Genomic DNA, 15,546 nt, shown 5'->3' on the forward strand with positions numbered 1-15,546 from the left:
TTGAATGAAAATCTAAAATATCCTAATTTTGTTTGATACAATCTTTAATACAACATATATCAATCTTACCTGAACAGATTACATTAGCATAATTACGCTTATGCTCAGACACCATCTCCGTGTGAGACTAACGTACACTTCTCAAGAGTAGAATCCTGACCATAGCAATCAATACATGCTTGTTGCTATCCTCCACTTCCCTCCAAACTGAGGTCTGTAAGTTGCAGCTACAGCAGTCCCACAGTCCATCTTTCTCCACACAATATTAGCCGCTTTCAAGTTGCATTACAGTCCTCCAGTATCCATAGAAAACACCCCTGCTTTCCAAACACAGGAGCTGGTTTCATTCATCACTCTGAATGGGCCTAAACAACCAGGTAGGAAAATACAAGGGTGAGGACAGGTTATATGCCAGAATTATTTTGATTGTAACAGTAGTAGTGTCAGTGCTTTAGACATTGTAACAGCAGTTACTACAGAACAGTTCTTTGGAGCTGTTTTTCTACCAACCTGCTGTGCTGCCGATTTGAGCCTGTATATCTGAGAATAAAGATAAAAGAAGCCACATTAATTTAACATATCCCATAATGTGATGGGAAGCATATTAATATGTGTGTTTGTGCTTTTAAATCACACTAACTGTGAACTGAACTACACATTGATAGTTGCTTTTCCACTTGAGCACTGGTGGGCGTTTTTCTGGAAGGTTCCATCTTCGTTAGGGAGTTTCTCCATACTCCACATCTTCATGGTGATCTGGTCTGTCTTTCTGCCAGAACACCATGACTCCACTGGGGTAGAAACCTGTAGCGTGGCAGGTCACTGGAGAAGAGTGGGTCTTCTGGAGCAGAGACACTGATGGAGGGAGAGAAGAAGTGAGAGGATGTTGTGCCGCACACCAGTAATAGGTTTTGATTGAATAGGGCCCCATGTGTCTCAGTACCTATCCTCTTCAAGATGCTGCCTATTTATTTATTTAACTAGGCAAGTCAGTTGAATGACCAACATCAATAATGTTAATTATTATTTATGTCAATATCTGTCATTACCTCACATGCCCCTTGAACGTCTACATTAGAGTATGCTGATTCATTTTCATGGTCATCAGCACCAGAGTTTGAGGCTGTTGTTCATCACTGTACTATTCCTCCTACTGTTACACTGAGATCATGTATCTAAACAGAGCAGCGTCCCAACCAGCATCACCCCAGAACGGATATGAGTTTGTAGGTTTCAGTCTCAATAAGTCATGAAAACACAGCTGCAACAACATGTTGCAGGGGCAAATGAGGACGGACAGACAGACAGAAGATTGAGACACACAGACAAGCAAACTAATTGAAAACTGTATTTGATCTGAAACAGAAGAAAATAGTCTATAACAGTCATAATGTAATTATACCAAGTCTATGATAGACACATGGTCTTAAAACAGAAACATACAGTAAGAGGCCACCACCTCACTGAGAGGTCCTTACACCCTTTAGAAAGACCCTGTATTATAACCAGACTTGTGAATGAGAAGCCATCTTGATCTTTGTCAGGTTCATGTAGTTGCAGTTTCCCCATCACTGAAATTCACTACATTGTGTTGAAAGGTCATTCTTTTGTATATATCAGATGAATTGGAATAAAGGGTGAAAAACACATACAGTATCAGTGTCGTTGTGACAATTGACAATAATGTACTGTATTTCTAATTTAAGACAAGCCAGTTTAGATAACCTGCAAGTGTATTGTGGTAGGCCTAAATACAGGAAGGTCTTGCAACAACTTGATGCTGTAAGTTTAGTTCTGACAATGGCCTTGACTCAAATCAATAACATGGGAGGAGGATCACTTTGATGTGAAAGAGGTGGAACAATGCATCAATATGAGAATGGCATAATAGAGCTACATGTATCTCAGGTTAAGGTCAGAGCTTTATTTGGCGTACTGGATGTGACCCATTGAAGGAGGTGCATCATGTTGGATCTAGCTCCATGTGATATTAAATTGTTTTATATCATCACATTGAAAAACACAGCAATAAAATAATACAGCATAGAAATGCAATCAAAGTACTGTGCACACACACACACAGAGACAAACATGAGCAGCACGTGCACACACACACAGAGGAAGGTGGTGTCAGTGTTGAGGTAAATACCACACCCTTTCATGTAAGAGCCTCAGTATGCAGCCATCTTGTGTCTATCTATCCTCAATCATAAGATGGCCGACACATGGATGTTTTTTCATATCCATACTGCCGAGTGGGACGTAGGCCTATTACATTGACACATTTTCATTTAAGAAGGGTTTTTGTTTCCCTAAGACTATAGGCTACTGAAAGAACTAGAACAAAGCCAGTGGATACTAGCTGAAAACTCTTTGACCATAACTACAGTAACAAGCCTACAAGTCCAACCAAGTCATCTTTGGACACTCATTTTCTCTCCCCAATGAAAATGTGTTCCTGAATTCTTGCCCACTCCCACAGTGTGTTCCGGTACTTTTGACGGGAAAACCAAATCAATAACCAAATCAAACCCTGATGAGAATCATAAAAGCGACAAACCATCAGTCCAATAGGCCTACAGTGAAGGATGAACAATATCACAGTGTCATCTATAGGTAGATTAACTCTTCTCACCACTGTTTGAGAGGAATCACCTGATGAGTCATGACTTTTGGGTGTCTTTGTCGCTCCGTGGTAAAGTTTCCCCTACCCTTAACCATTAGTGGGGAAAATGCACGAAAAAAAAAGTTGCCTCATCACAAATCTTGGATCAGATTACCCTACTCACAATCCTGACATAAACAATGGGTGGTAAAATAAATATCTGACCCTGTCATAGACTTTGTTATTGTCATTGTCAACAGAAAACAGGCATTTGGCACATACCCCAGGAAGTAAGAAGGACAAAGCAGAGGCCATAGCCTGTTGATCAGATAGTCTCAGGTTATAGAATCCATCTTGACACTTTGTTTCTCTGCATTTCGCAAAACAATCAGGAAATTCTGTGACATTCCAACTCAGGAAGAATGAAAAACATGATATTTTCTATTGAAAAGACATCTGATTTCGTTGATGATTGGATATGCAAAACATATTAAGCAATTTTCAAATGGGATTAGAAGTTGAATAGGATCTATTAGTCTTTAGGGTTACAAAATTTGATATGAAGTTATGTTTGTTGTTTCACACATAAAGAAAACGCCATTTGGAATAATGACTTGTTCAAAACCTATTTTTATCTAGATAAACTTTAAGTTCCTCGGCGTACACATCACGGACAAACTGAAATGGTCCACCCACACAGACAGTCTTTTGGTGTATGCATGGTGTCCGAGCTGTGTGCCAGTAGTTTAGACAGACAGCTCGGTGCATTCAACATGTCAGTACCTCTCATAAATAAAAGCTGTGATGAAGTCAATCTCTCCTCCACTTGTAGAATATGTGACTTGCATAAGATTTGGTAGATCATTGCTTTATGTGTAGAGCATCCATAATGTACAAAGCACAAACACTTGCAAAAAAAGTTGTTGTTTAACTTGACCATTCACCAACTTATTCTACAGAACCTACTCGCCCAAAAAGAAAGAAAAATACCACCACTTCAAGTGAAATAAGTACAAATGGAACACGTAGACAGGCCTTGTCTCGCTTATAGTTATACAATTAAACAAGTTAGTGTGAGCAAAGCTTTAACATCACACAATTACTGTATCTTATACTACATTTACCTGTACATCCGAGTGTTCCATTGGTTCTAATATACATCTGACACAGTTGTAATATTACATTACATAATTCCACAAAAGTACAGCACAACTTTTCAAAAGCGAAACCATCAATTAAATGAAAGTAAAACTTAAGGAAATTAGCAAAGACTATTTCTGACTACAGATGTTTTACATATGCATTCTGTGTTCAGTGTGTGTGTGAGACTGATGTGTGTGTGAGACTGATGTGTGTGTGTGAGACTGATGTGTGTTACAGTCTTGGGAAGTTTCCGTTTGTTATTTCTGTTGCTGTCCTCTTCAGCTCCTAAAAACACATGAGAAGAGAGAGGTTACACACATAAACACATTCCAAACAGTAAGCAGTATATTCCAGTGTGGTAGTAGTTGGATCTCTAGTTTGCTCATTAATATGAGGACATCTTAAAGTGACTTACTCTGATGTAACAGAAGTGCAGAGGTTTCTCAAGTCTTCAGGAAACCTTGCCCAGAGTTGTCCCAGTCAGTGTCAGTAGCTAAAACTGATTGAAAGATAATGAGTTCAGGTTAATTACCAAGTTCCTAATGCATGGTTCACAGTAAATAAAACTATCCATATTAACTAAGTAGCTACAACAATTAACACTAAGTTTGAACCCACATCACAATCTACAAGGAAAAGAGACAACCACACTCTAAAATGGATAGTCAAACAAAACCAAAAAGTCTGATATTTTCAGAATAGTGAACAACATGAAGGTCCCCACTTACTGCTGGCTGGAACAAAGCCTGAAACAGAGATAAACGTTGTGTTATTATGGACTCTGATTTGTTGGAATATTACAAGAGAACATGTTTGACATTATTCTGAATCCTGTATTTCTACTGCAGACATCACACAACATGAGTGACAACGTGACTCTTTATTTACATTAAACAGGTCAATTCAAACATACTTCTACCATCACTAACTACACTGTACAATACTATTACTTGTAAACCAGTACTATGACTACTACCTCTAAAGTAAATCACAGCTGATAATGTCTAAGATGACAGTGTATCCTACATATGACAATAGAAAGAGGTCTTTCACTCCTCACACCTTTCTTGCTCTTCATCTTCCAAATGACAACCCCAACAACAACAACAACGACCAGGAGGAGAGCTACCACCCGTCCAATGATGAGGATAATGTTGGGGGCTGGGTCACCTGTAATCAGAACAGAGCATTCAGACTACAGTGCTAGATAGTACATTTTGATCTAAAATGAACTCTAAGCAACATCAATAAAAATTCAGGAGGTCAATGAGAACATGTGGTCAGAAAGGTAGTGTGCCTGAGCAGGTGAGTAAACTTAAATTAGGAATATTTGGTAGGAGGGTTATGTATAGTGTATATAAAAAAAATCTTTCTCCCTCTTACCCCAGTTGGTCTGGATCTCAAACTCAGTCAGAACCTTGATGAAGTCCTCCTTGATACCAGTGACCTGAACCACACACCGATAGTTGTTATTCTTCCACTCCCCTCACTTTTAGGTGGGTGCTTCTTTGGAAGGTTCCATCATCGTTCGGGAGAGTCTCTCCATTCTCCACATCTTCATGCTGTTCTTGCCCATCTTTCTGCCAGGACACCATGATTCCACTGGGGTAGAAACCTGTAGCATGGCAGGTCACTGGAGAGGAGGGGGTCTTCTGGAGCAGAGACACTGAGGGAGGGACTGGAGAGAGAATAAAATAGAGAGGGGGAAGAAGAGACATACAGGCAAAGTGATGAGAAACAATTACAGGGAGCGGAACAGCAATAGATACAAATAAATAAAAAGAACTTGAATATGACGTGCAGTACAGAAATGTAAATAAAAATACACAATATCATATCACTTTTCTGTCTGTAAATTCATATAATCTCCTGTGTCTCTGTACCTGTCCTCTGCAGAGTAGTCTTCCCATAGTCCAGGTACTTCTTCAGCCACTCAATGCAATCCTGGGTGAGGTAGCTTTTCTTGCTCTCAATGCTAGACAGGTCCATTTCCCACTTCATTTTGGAGTGGAGAGCCTGCGGGACTGAGGCAATCCATGTCGCTGTCTTCACGTCAAATGCCAGGAGGTCTTGTCCATCATATCCAATATGGTGAAACCCTTCTGTGAATCCTGTCTCATCATCCCATGTACAGCCATACATGTCCTGGCTAATGTGTATGCCTGAGAGAGATTACATTAGAAACACTGACATGCAAACATGAACTTTCTTTACACAGCACTCACATTGAACACACACACACACACACAAAACCATACGACTTCTGCATGGAGTAATTTAAATGGTAGCAAAACGTAGTCACACAGTAGGATCACACAGACTGGGGTCTCTGAAGCTCACCTCCTGTTTGATTGAAACGCTTCTGTGCTATCTGAATGTTGGTTTTGAAAACACTCTCTGCACCTCTCAGGTTCTCTGTGGTGCTATCCCAATACTGCTGGTCAAAAACCGTCTCCATCCAGCTCTGCTTGGGGACCTTCCTCTTTGTGATGCTGTCATAGTGGCTAATGACCTGATCATTCACCATCCCCATGTCCACAAACTCAGGGAAGGCTGGGATTTCTGAGGAGGTTGTGTAGAAGTAGCGCAGGGAATGTTTCACTGTAACAGATAAGGTGCTTTAAGGTACTGTACATGGAACGTTAATGAGTGTGCATATGCATGTTCTCGGCTAGGCTAAGTGAACGTCTGTGCCTCGCATAATCCCTTAAAAAGACCTTTGCTTGAAAAAAAAATGGGGGAAAAAGTGGCAATAGTACATTGTCCATCTTGAGACGCCATAGCCACTATGCACTTGCTCAAAATGGTCTGAATTAATCAATGATAACTCAAGAAATCTGTTGATTTTAATATTTTGCTGAGGAGATCTTAAATAAAGCAATTTTACAACTAAGATGTTTGGAGCAGTATTTCTCAAGTGAAAAAATGTGCATGAAAACAAGTCTCATTGTTTTCATTCATTCAAACACTTTATTGAAGAATCCCTACTGTTGACCAATCATAGACAAAAGGCCGTAGCCCTCACCTACAGAACATTGGCTTGCCTCAAAAAAAAAAGTGAACATGAAGACCAGAAAAATCACTTGCCGAAGCAAAAATCATCAAGATGTCGTCATAATATATGCATAAACTTTAGGATGGGAAGCATGCAGACCGCCTTTAAGAGAAGCAATAACAATGTCAGCGCTAGCCAACCTTCATTGATATTATGGCACCACTTTAACAAACACTACTAACCCTTCCTCAATCAATCAATAAAATAAAACAGTATTTTTGGAGTACCATCATACGCCGAAGACGTGGATGTTGAATAAGGCAGCCCCCCGTACCTCTGGTTTAAATGAGGAAGACACATTTCTGTTGTACAACTGACTAGGTATCCCCCTTTCCCTTAAGTATGACATGCAAACATAGAGGTAAAAAATATATATATATATATATATATATATATATATATATACACACACACATACACGTTATCCTAATGTAGGTGTCGGATTTTATTCATGTATTTGATCAAAACTATACAGAACCTATAAAGAAGGGCACTCAGCATGTACAGCACTGACACAAATGACAGGTGGAAAGAAATTGATAATAGAAGTTTGTGGGAGCTGTACTGTTAGATTTCAGTGCAGCCTTTGATATAATTGTCGATAACCTGTTTAAAAAAAATTAAAACAAACTTGTTATGGCTTTTCAACCTCTGCCATATCGTGGATTCAGTCATCGAATTGAACATATATATTTTTTTAATTTGTATGTAAGCTTCTCTAGTGTTAAACATGTAACGTTTGGTGTACCGCAGGGCAGTGCCCTTGGCACTTTTCATATTTTGTTTACCAATGGACCTGACACTGACATTAAAACAAAGCCTGTGTGTCGATGTATGCTGAGGATTCAACCCTATATACGTCAACAACCACAGCTAGTGAAGTCACTGCAACCCTAAACAAAGAGTTTGTCAGTTTTAGAATGGGTGGCCAATAGTCCTGAATATCTCTAAAACTAAGAAAATTGCATTTGGTACAAATCATTGCCTAAGTTCTAGACCTTAGCTGAATCTGGTAATGAATGGTATGGCTGTTTAGCAAGTTGAGAAGACTAAATTACTTGGCGTTACCTTAGAATGTAAGCGGTCATGGTCAAAACATATATACACACACTGAACAAAAATATAAACCCAACATGTACAGTGATGGTCCCATGTTTCATGAGCTGAAATAAAAAGGTACCAGAAATGTTCCATATGCACAAGTGAGCATTTCTCCTTTGCCCAGACAATCCATCCACCTGCAGGTGTGGCATATCAAGAAGCTGAATAAACAGCATGAGCATTACAAATGACACCTTGTGCTGTGGACAATAAAAGGCAGTTGGGCAATAAAGCAATAAAATGTCCAGTTGTCACAACACAATGCCAAAGAGGTCTCAAGTTGAGGGAGCTTGCAATTGGCATGATGACTACAGGAATGTCTACCAGAGAATTGCATGTTAATTTCTCTACCACAACGTCATTAGAGAATTTGGTAGTACGTCTAACCGGCCTCACAATCACAGACCACGTGTAACCACACCAGCCCAGGACCTCCACATGCTTCTTTACCTACGGGATCGTCCGAGACCAGGCACCCAGACAGCTGATGAAACTGTGGGATTGCACAACTTAAGAATTTCTGCACAAACTGTCAGAAACCGTCTCAGGGAAGCTCATCTGCGTGCTCGTCATCCTCATCAGGGTCATGACCTAACTGCAGTTCGGTGTCGTAACCAACTTCAGCGGGCAAATGCTCACCTTCGATGGCCACTGGCACGTTGGAGAACTGTGCTCTTCACAGATAAATCTCGGCTTCAACTGTACCGGGCAGAGTGGGCGAACGGTTTGATTATGTCAACGTTGGGAACAGAGTGCCCCATGGTGGGTTATGGTATCGGCAGGAATAAATCGACTGCAATTTGAATACACAGCGATACCGTGATGATATCCTGAGGCACACTGTCGTGTCATTCATCCGCCGACCATCACGATAATGCACAGCATCATGCCGCAAGGATCTGCACACAATTCCTGGAAGCTGAAATGTCCCAGTTCTTCCATGTCTTGCATCCTCACCAGACATGTAACACATTGCGCATTTTTGGGATGCTCTGGATCCACGTGTACGACAGCTTGTTCCAGTTCCCGCCAATATCCAGCAACTTTACACAGCCATTGAGGAGTGGGACAAGATTCCACAGGCCACAATGAACAGCCTGTCGTGCTGCATGAGGCAAATGGTGGTCACACCAGATACTGATTGGTTTTCTTATCCACGCTGCCATCTGTATTCCCAGTTATGTGAAATCAATAGATTGTGGCCTAATGAATTTTTCAATTGACTGATTTCCTTATATGAACTGTAACTCAGTAAAATCTTTTAAATTGTTGCAGTTATATTTTTGTTCAGTGTAAAATCAATGATTGTAAACATGGGGAGAGGTCTGTCTGTAATAAAGAGACACTACACAAAGCAAGTCCTGCAGGCATTAGTTTAATCTTATCTTGATTATTGTCTAGTCATATGGTCAAATGCTGAAAAGGACCTAGTTAAACTGCAGCTGGCCCAGAACAGAGCAACATATTTTGCTCTTCATTGTAATCAGAGGGCTAATATATCAATACCATGCATGCCAGTCTCGCTTGGCTAAGAGTTGAGGAAAGACTACGCATCACTTCTTGTTTTTATAAGGAGCAATGTGTTGAAAATTCCAAATTGTTTGCATAGTTAATTCACACAGCACTGACACGCCCCACCAGGGGTCTTTTCACTGTCCCCAGGTCCAGAACCAATTCAAGGAAACATACAGTATTATACAGAGCCACGATTGCATGAAACTCCAATCTCATTAAGGCATGTGAATACCAAACCTGGTTTAAAAAATAAATAAAATAGCAACTTCACCCATGTGACCTACTTTTTCTGTGCATGTACTGACATGTTATTGTAACTGATGTGTGTAACACATACATTTAAAACAACATGCAGTGTGGATGTAAATTGTAAAGTATTTTGTTTGTAATGTCTTTTTCGTTAAGTGTCGGGTCCCCAGTAAGACTAGCTGTCGCCATTGGCGTCGGCTAGTGGGAATCCTAATTAAATCTAAAACATCAACAACAACAACAACACATTTTACAACTTTTGAAGGCCCTCGGAATCAATTACAGTGGGGTCTCAAATGACTGTTGCTTGTTCGAATAGTAGAATACACAAGGTGCAATTTCGAAATTTGGTTGTGCATCAACAGTTCTCTTGTTATGGCAGTCCCTGATAGTCACTCAATTAGCCCATGTCCAGCCCATTGATTCGTGACCACAGCAAAGTTGCCCATCCCAGGCCTATAGTAACATAGAACAGACTGCGCGTCACCAAACACCAGGGCAAACTATATACTTAAGGTTAAGATCGAAACTGATACATGCACTTCACAGCCATTATAGCATATGAGTCAACATCTCACAGTGGACAGCATGCCTCCACATTGTTGGACATATAATGGAATTCGCGTTTCTTTACTATACTGCGTTTGTTTTATCGAGTGGTGCTGTTATTTTATTCTAACTCATCTTGTTTGTTTATTCTAAAGGCCGTCGGAGGACGAATTGTCATGTTTTTAATTTGAAACAATAAAACATCAGTGTTTAAAATGGTATGAGTCACGTGTATATATCCTACAAAAAAAATCCAACAATAATACAAATATACTAAAAAATAATGTGGAAATCACTGACCCGATAAAGCTCCATGAATACAAAAGAGAATAAAATATGTCTTCATGGCGCCGATGAGTCTGGTTTTCATTAACGTTTTCCGAATTCGGGAACAGTTTGTATCTAATTCAGTAATGTAGCCAATTTAAACTGTATTACAATTTAAATTGCCTACATTACTGATGTGTTCCACCAAACTTCAACACCGCTAAGGACACAACCAGTGAAATGTGTTTCTGTCCTAAGCAAGGCCAATTTATACGGCTCTTCTGTTTACCCTATTAATTGTAGGAACCCAATAGGAATTCAGAAAGATACTTCGTCACCAAATACCAGGAGGACAAACATATTCAAGGTTATGGTCGAAATTGAAAGTAAAGTCATGTCACTGTTGATGTTCAAAAACGGTTGGCAAAGGGAAAAAGGACTATGGGATGACTGAAAATTGACTTAAATTAGGTTCAAAGCAAAGCCATGTTCAAATTGTACCCTACTCTGTTTCTGCTTACTTTTTGAGATAGCATAGCATATGCCTCGTTCAAAACAACAGTGAAACCGTGATAACAGTGATATTCAGGTCTGAAAGTCAAGAGTTCTAGATAGATGCTCGAGTTTCCGACTTGGAATTCAGAGTTGGATGACCGTTCAAAACGATTTTTCCCAGTAGGAGCAAGTTTTCCCCCGAGTTCCCTGTTGTCTTGAACACTCGAAAGTCGGCGATTTCCGAGTTTCCAGTTTTGCACGCACAAAAACACCTCTGCTGTTTCCATACACACCATGTGACCACCACCCTGCGAGAAATAACCAACTTCGCCATGGTGTTCGTTGAACAAAGCCTATGGGGAAAATGAATGACGTTTTTGTAAGGATAAATGCTGGAAATAAATAATGTGGTAAATACAGGCATTAAGAGATATTACGTTCTGTTCTATGAGATTATATTTATTAACTAACATAGCCTAACTTTGTGAATTTTGAATATTTTATGTAATACAAAAAAGCACACAACTGCTTCATAATTCATAAAGGTCATGTTAACTGTGTAACGAGTGCGCTGAGAGTCGGGAAGCAAGTTCAGGGAGTGAAAAATGTAATTAATAAATGAACAAAACACGAACAGCGCACCGACATGAAACAGGTACAGAAACAATTACTACTGGGGAAGAAACCAAAGATAGTGACAAACTCAGCAAAAAAATAAACGTCCTCTCACTGTCAACTGCGTTCATTTTCAGCAAACTTAACATGTGTAAATATTTGTATGAACAAAACAAGATTCAACAACTGAGACATAAACTGAACCAGTTCCACAGACATGTGACTAACAGAAATGTAATAATTTGTCCCTGAACAAAGGGGGGGTCAAAATAAAAAATAACAGTCACTATCTGGTGTGGCCACAAACTGAATTAAGTACTGCAGTGCATCTCCTCCTCATGGACTGTACCAGATTTGCCAGTTCTTGCTGTGAGATGCTACCCCACTCTTCCACCAAGGCACCTGCAAGTTCCCGGACATTTCTGGGGGGAATGGCCCTAGCCCTCACCCTCTGATCCAACAGGTCCCAGACATGCTCAATGGGATTGAGATCCGGGCTCTTCGCTGGCCATGGCAGAATACTGACATTCCTGTCTTGCAGGAAATCACACACAGAACGAGCAGTATGGCTGGTGGCATTGTCATGCTGGAGTGTCATGTCAGGTTTAGCCTGCAGGAAGTGTACCACATGAGGGAGGAGGATATGTTCCCTGTAACGCACAGTGTTGAGATTGCCTACAATGACAACAAGCTCAGTCCGATGATGCTATGACACATCGCCTCAGACCATGACGGACCCTCCACCTCCAAATCGATCCCGCTCCAGAGTACAGGCCTCGGTGTAAAACTCATTCGTTCGACGATAAACGCGAATCCGACCATCACCCCATGTGAGACAAAACCGCAACTCGTCAGTGAAGAGCACTTTTTTCCAGTCCTGTCTGGTCCAGCGACAGTGAGTTTGTGCCCATATGCGACGTTGTTGCTGGTGATATCTGGTGAGGACCTGCCTTACAACGGGCCTACAAGCCATCAGTCCAGCCTCTCTCACACAAAATGTTGCTGGAAGAAATGGCAGCAGTTTTACAGGCGCCCAACCAATTGTGCTATTATGTGTTTTTTTCCCTGAGCTAAAGGGTAGAGCTGCCGCTTTCAAGGTGCGGGACTCTAACCCGGAAGCTTACAAGAAATACTGCTATGCCCTGCGACGAACCATCAAACAGGCAAAGCGTCAATACAGGGCTAAGATTGAATCATACTCGTAATCGTACTCATACCGACACTCGTCTTATGTGGCAGGGCTTGCAAACTATTACAGACTACAAAGGTAAGCACAGCTGCGAGCTGCCCAGTGACACGAGCCTACCAGACGAGCTAAATCACTTCTATGCTCGCTTCGAGGCAAGCAACACTGAGGCATGCATGAAAGCATCAGCTGTTCCAGGCGACTGTGTGATCACACTCTCCGTAGCCGACGTGAGTAAGACCTTTAAACAGGTCAACATACACAAGGCTGCGGGGCCAGACGTATTACCGGGACGCATGTGCTGACCAACTGGCAGGTGTCTTCACTGACATTTTCAACATGTTCCTGATTAAGTCTATAATACCAACATGTTTCAAGCAGACCACCATAGTCCCTGTGCCCAAGAACACAAAGGCAACCTGCGTAAATGACTACAGACCTATAGCACTCACGTCTGTAGCCATGAAGTGCTTTGAAAGGTTGGTAATGGCTCACATCAATACCATTATCCCATAAACCCTAGACCCACTCCAATTTGCATACTGACTAAACAGATCCACAGTTGATGCAATCTCTACTGCACTCCACACTGCCCTTTCCCACCTGGACAAAAGGAACACCCATGTGAGAATGCTATTCATTGACTACAGCTCAGCATTCAATGCCATAGTACCCTCAAAGCAAATCACTAAGCTAAGGATCCTGGGACTAAACACCTCCCTCTGCAACTGGATCCTGGACTTCCTGACGGGCCGCCCCCTGGTGGTGAGGGTAGGTAGCAACACATCTGCCACATTGATCCTCAACACTGGAGCTTCCCAGGGGAGGGTGCTCAGTCCCCTCCTGTACTCCCTGTTCACCCACGACTGCATGGCCAGGTGTAACAGTATAACTTTAGACCGTCCCCTCGCCCATACCCGAACCAGGGACCCTCTGCACAAATCAACAACAGTCACCCACGAAGCATCGTTACCCATCGCTCCACAAAAGCCGCGAGACAGCCTATAGTGAGGAAGTCAGAGACCTGGCCGCGTGGTGCCAGAATAACAACCTATCCCTCAACGTAACCAAGACTAAGGAGATTATTGTGGACTACAGGAAAAGGAGGACCGAGCACGCCCCCATTCTCATCGACGGGGCTGTAGTGGAACAGGTTGAGAGCTTCAAGTTCCTTGGTGTCCACATCAACAACAAACTAGAATTGTCCAAACACACCAAGACAGTCGTGAAGAGGGCACGACAAAGCCTATTCCCCCTCAGGAAACTAAAAATATTTGGCTTGGGTCCTGAGATCCTCAAAAGGTTCTACAGCTGCAACATCGAGAGAATCCTGACTGGTTGCATCACTGCCTGGTACGGCAACTGCTCGGCCTCTGACCGCAAGGAACTACAGAGGCTAGTGCGTACAGCCCAGTACATCACTGGGGCTAAACTGCCTGCCATCCAGGACCTTACATCAGGCGGTGTCAGAGGAAGGCCCTAAAAATGGTCAAATACCCCAGCCACCCCAGTCATGGACTGTTCTCTCTACTAACGTATGTCAAGCGGTACCGGAGTGCCAAGTCTAGGACAAAAAGGCTTCTCAACAGTTTTTACCCCCAAGCCATAAGACTCCTGAACAGGTAATGAAATGGTTACCTGGACTATTTGCATTGTGTGCCCCCCCCCAACCCCTATTTTTACACTGCTGCTACTCTCTGTTTATCATATATGCATAGTCACTTTAACTATACATTCATGTACATACTACCTCAATTGGGCCGACCAACCAGTGCTCCCGCACAGTGGCTATCCGGGCTATCTGCATTGTGTCCCACCCATCACCCGCCAACCCCTCTTTTATGCTACTGCTACTCTGTTCATCATATATGCATAGTCACTTTAACCATATCTACATGTACATACTACCTCAATCAGCCTGACTAACCGGTGTCTGTATGTAGCCTCGCTACTTTTATAGCCTCGCTACTGTATATAGCCTGTCTTTTTATTGTTTTATTTCTTTATGTACCATTTGTTCACCTAATACCTTTTTTGCACTATTGGTTAGAGCCTGTAAGTAAGCATTTCACTGTAAGGTCTACACCGGTTGTATTCAGCACACGTGACAAATAAACTTTGATTTTATTTAATTGCGGACAGTCTGAGCACTGATGGAGGGATTGTGCGTTTCTGGTGTAACTCGGGCAGTTGTTGTTGCCATCCTGTACTTGTCCCGCAGGTGTGATGTTCGGATGTACTGATCCTGTGCAGGTTTTGTTATACGTGGTCTGCCACTGCGAGGACGATCAATTGTCCGTCCTGTCTTAATTTATTGACCTGGCCACATATGCAGTCCTCATGCCTCCTTGCAGCATACCTAAGGCACGTTCACACAGATGAGCAGGGACCCTGTTCATCTTTCTTTTTGTGTTTTTCAGAATCAGTAGAAAGGCCTCTTAGTCTGTAAGCCGTTAGTGTCTTAACGACTGTTCCACAGGTGCATGTTCATTAATTGTTTATGGTTCATTGAACAAGCATGGGGAAACAGTGTTAAAACCCTTTACAAGGAAGGTCTGTGGATCCAAATAACAAGGAAGTTATTTGGATTTTTACAAATTACCTTTGAAAGACAGGGTCCTGAAAAGGGGCAATTTTTTTGTTGTTGCTGAGTTTATATAGGGCAGGTAATCACAGAGGTGATGGAGTCCAAGTGAGTGTGACCTAGAGGCTGGAGAGGGAGCACACGTGACAAACTGACTGCTATTTTCTCATAGAACAAAACAT

The 15,546-nt window shown here is 41.8% G+C and overlaps 1 pseudogene; it reads right to left on the minus strand.

The window, feature by feature from the left end:
• Positions 1-1,904: 1,904 nt before the first annotated feature.
• On the minus strand, positions 1,905-10,734 carry LOC112233313 (annotated as a pseudogene).
• Between the last annotated feature and the right edge of the window lie 4,812 nt (positions 10,735-15,546).

The sequence above is a fragment of the Oncorhynchus tshawytscha genome, linkage group LG31 (genome assembly GCF_018296145.1).
Source record: "Oncorhynchus tshawytscha isolate Ot180627B linkage group LG31, Otsh_v2.0, whole genome shotgun sequence".
NCBI lineage: Eukaryota > Metazoa > Chordata > Actinopteri > Salmoniformes > Salmonidae > Oncorhynchus > Oncorhynchus tshawytscha.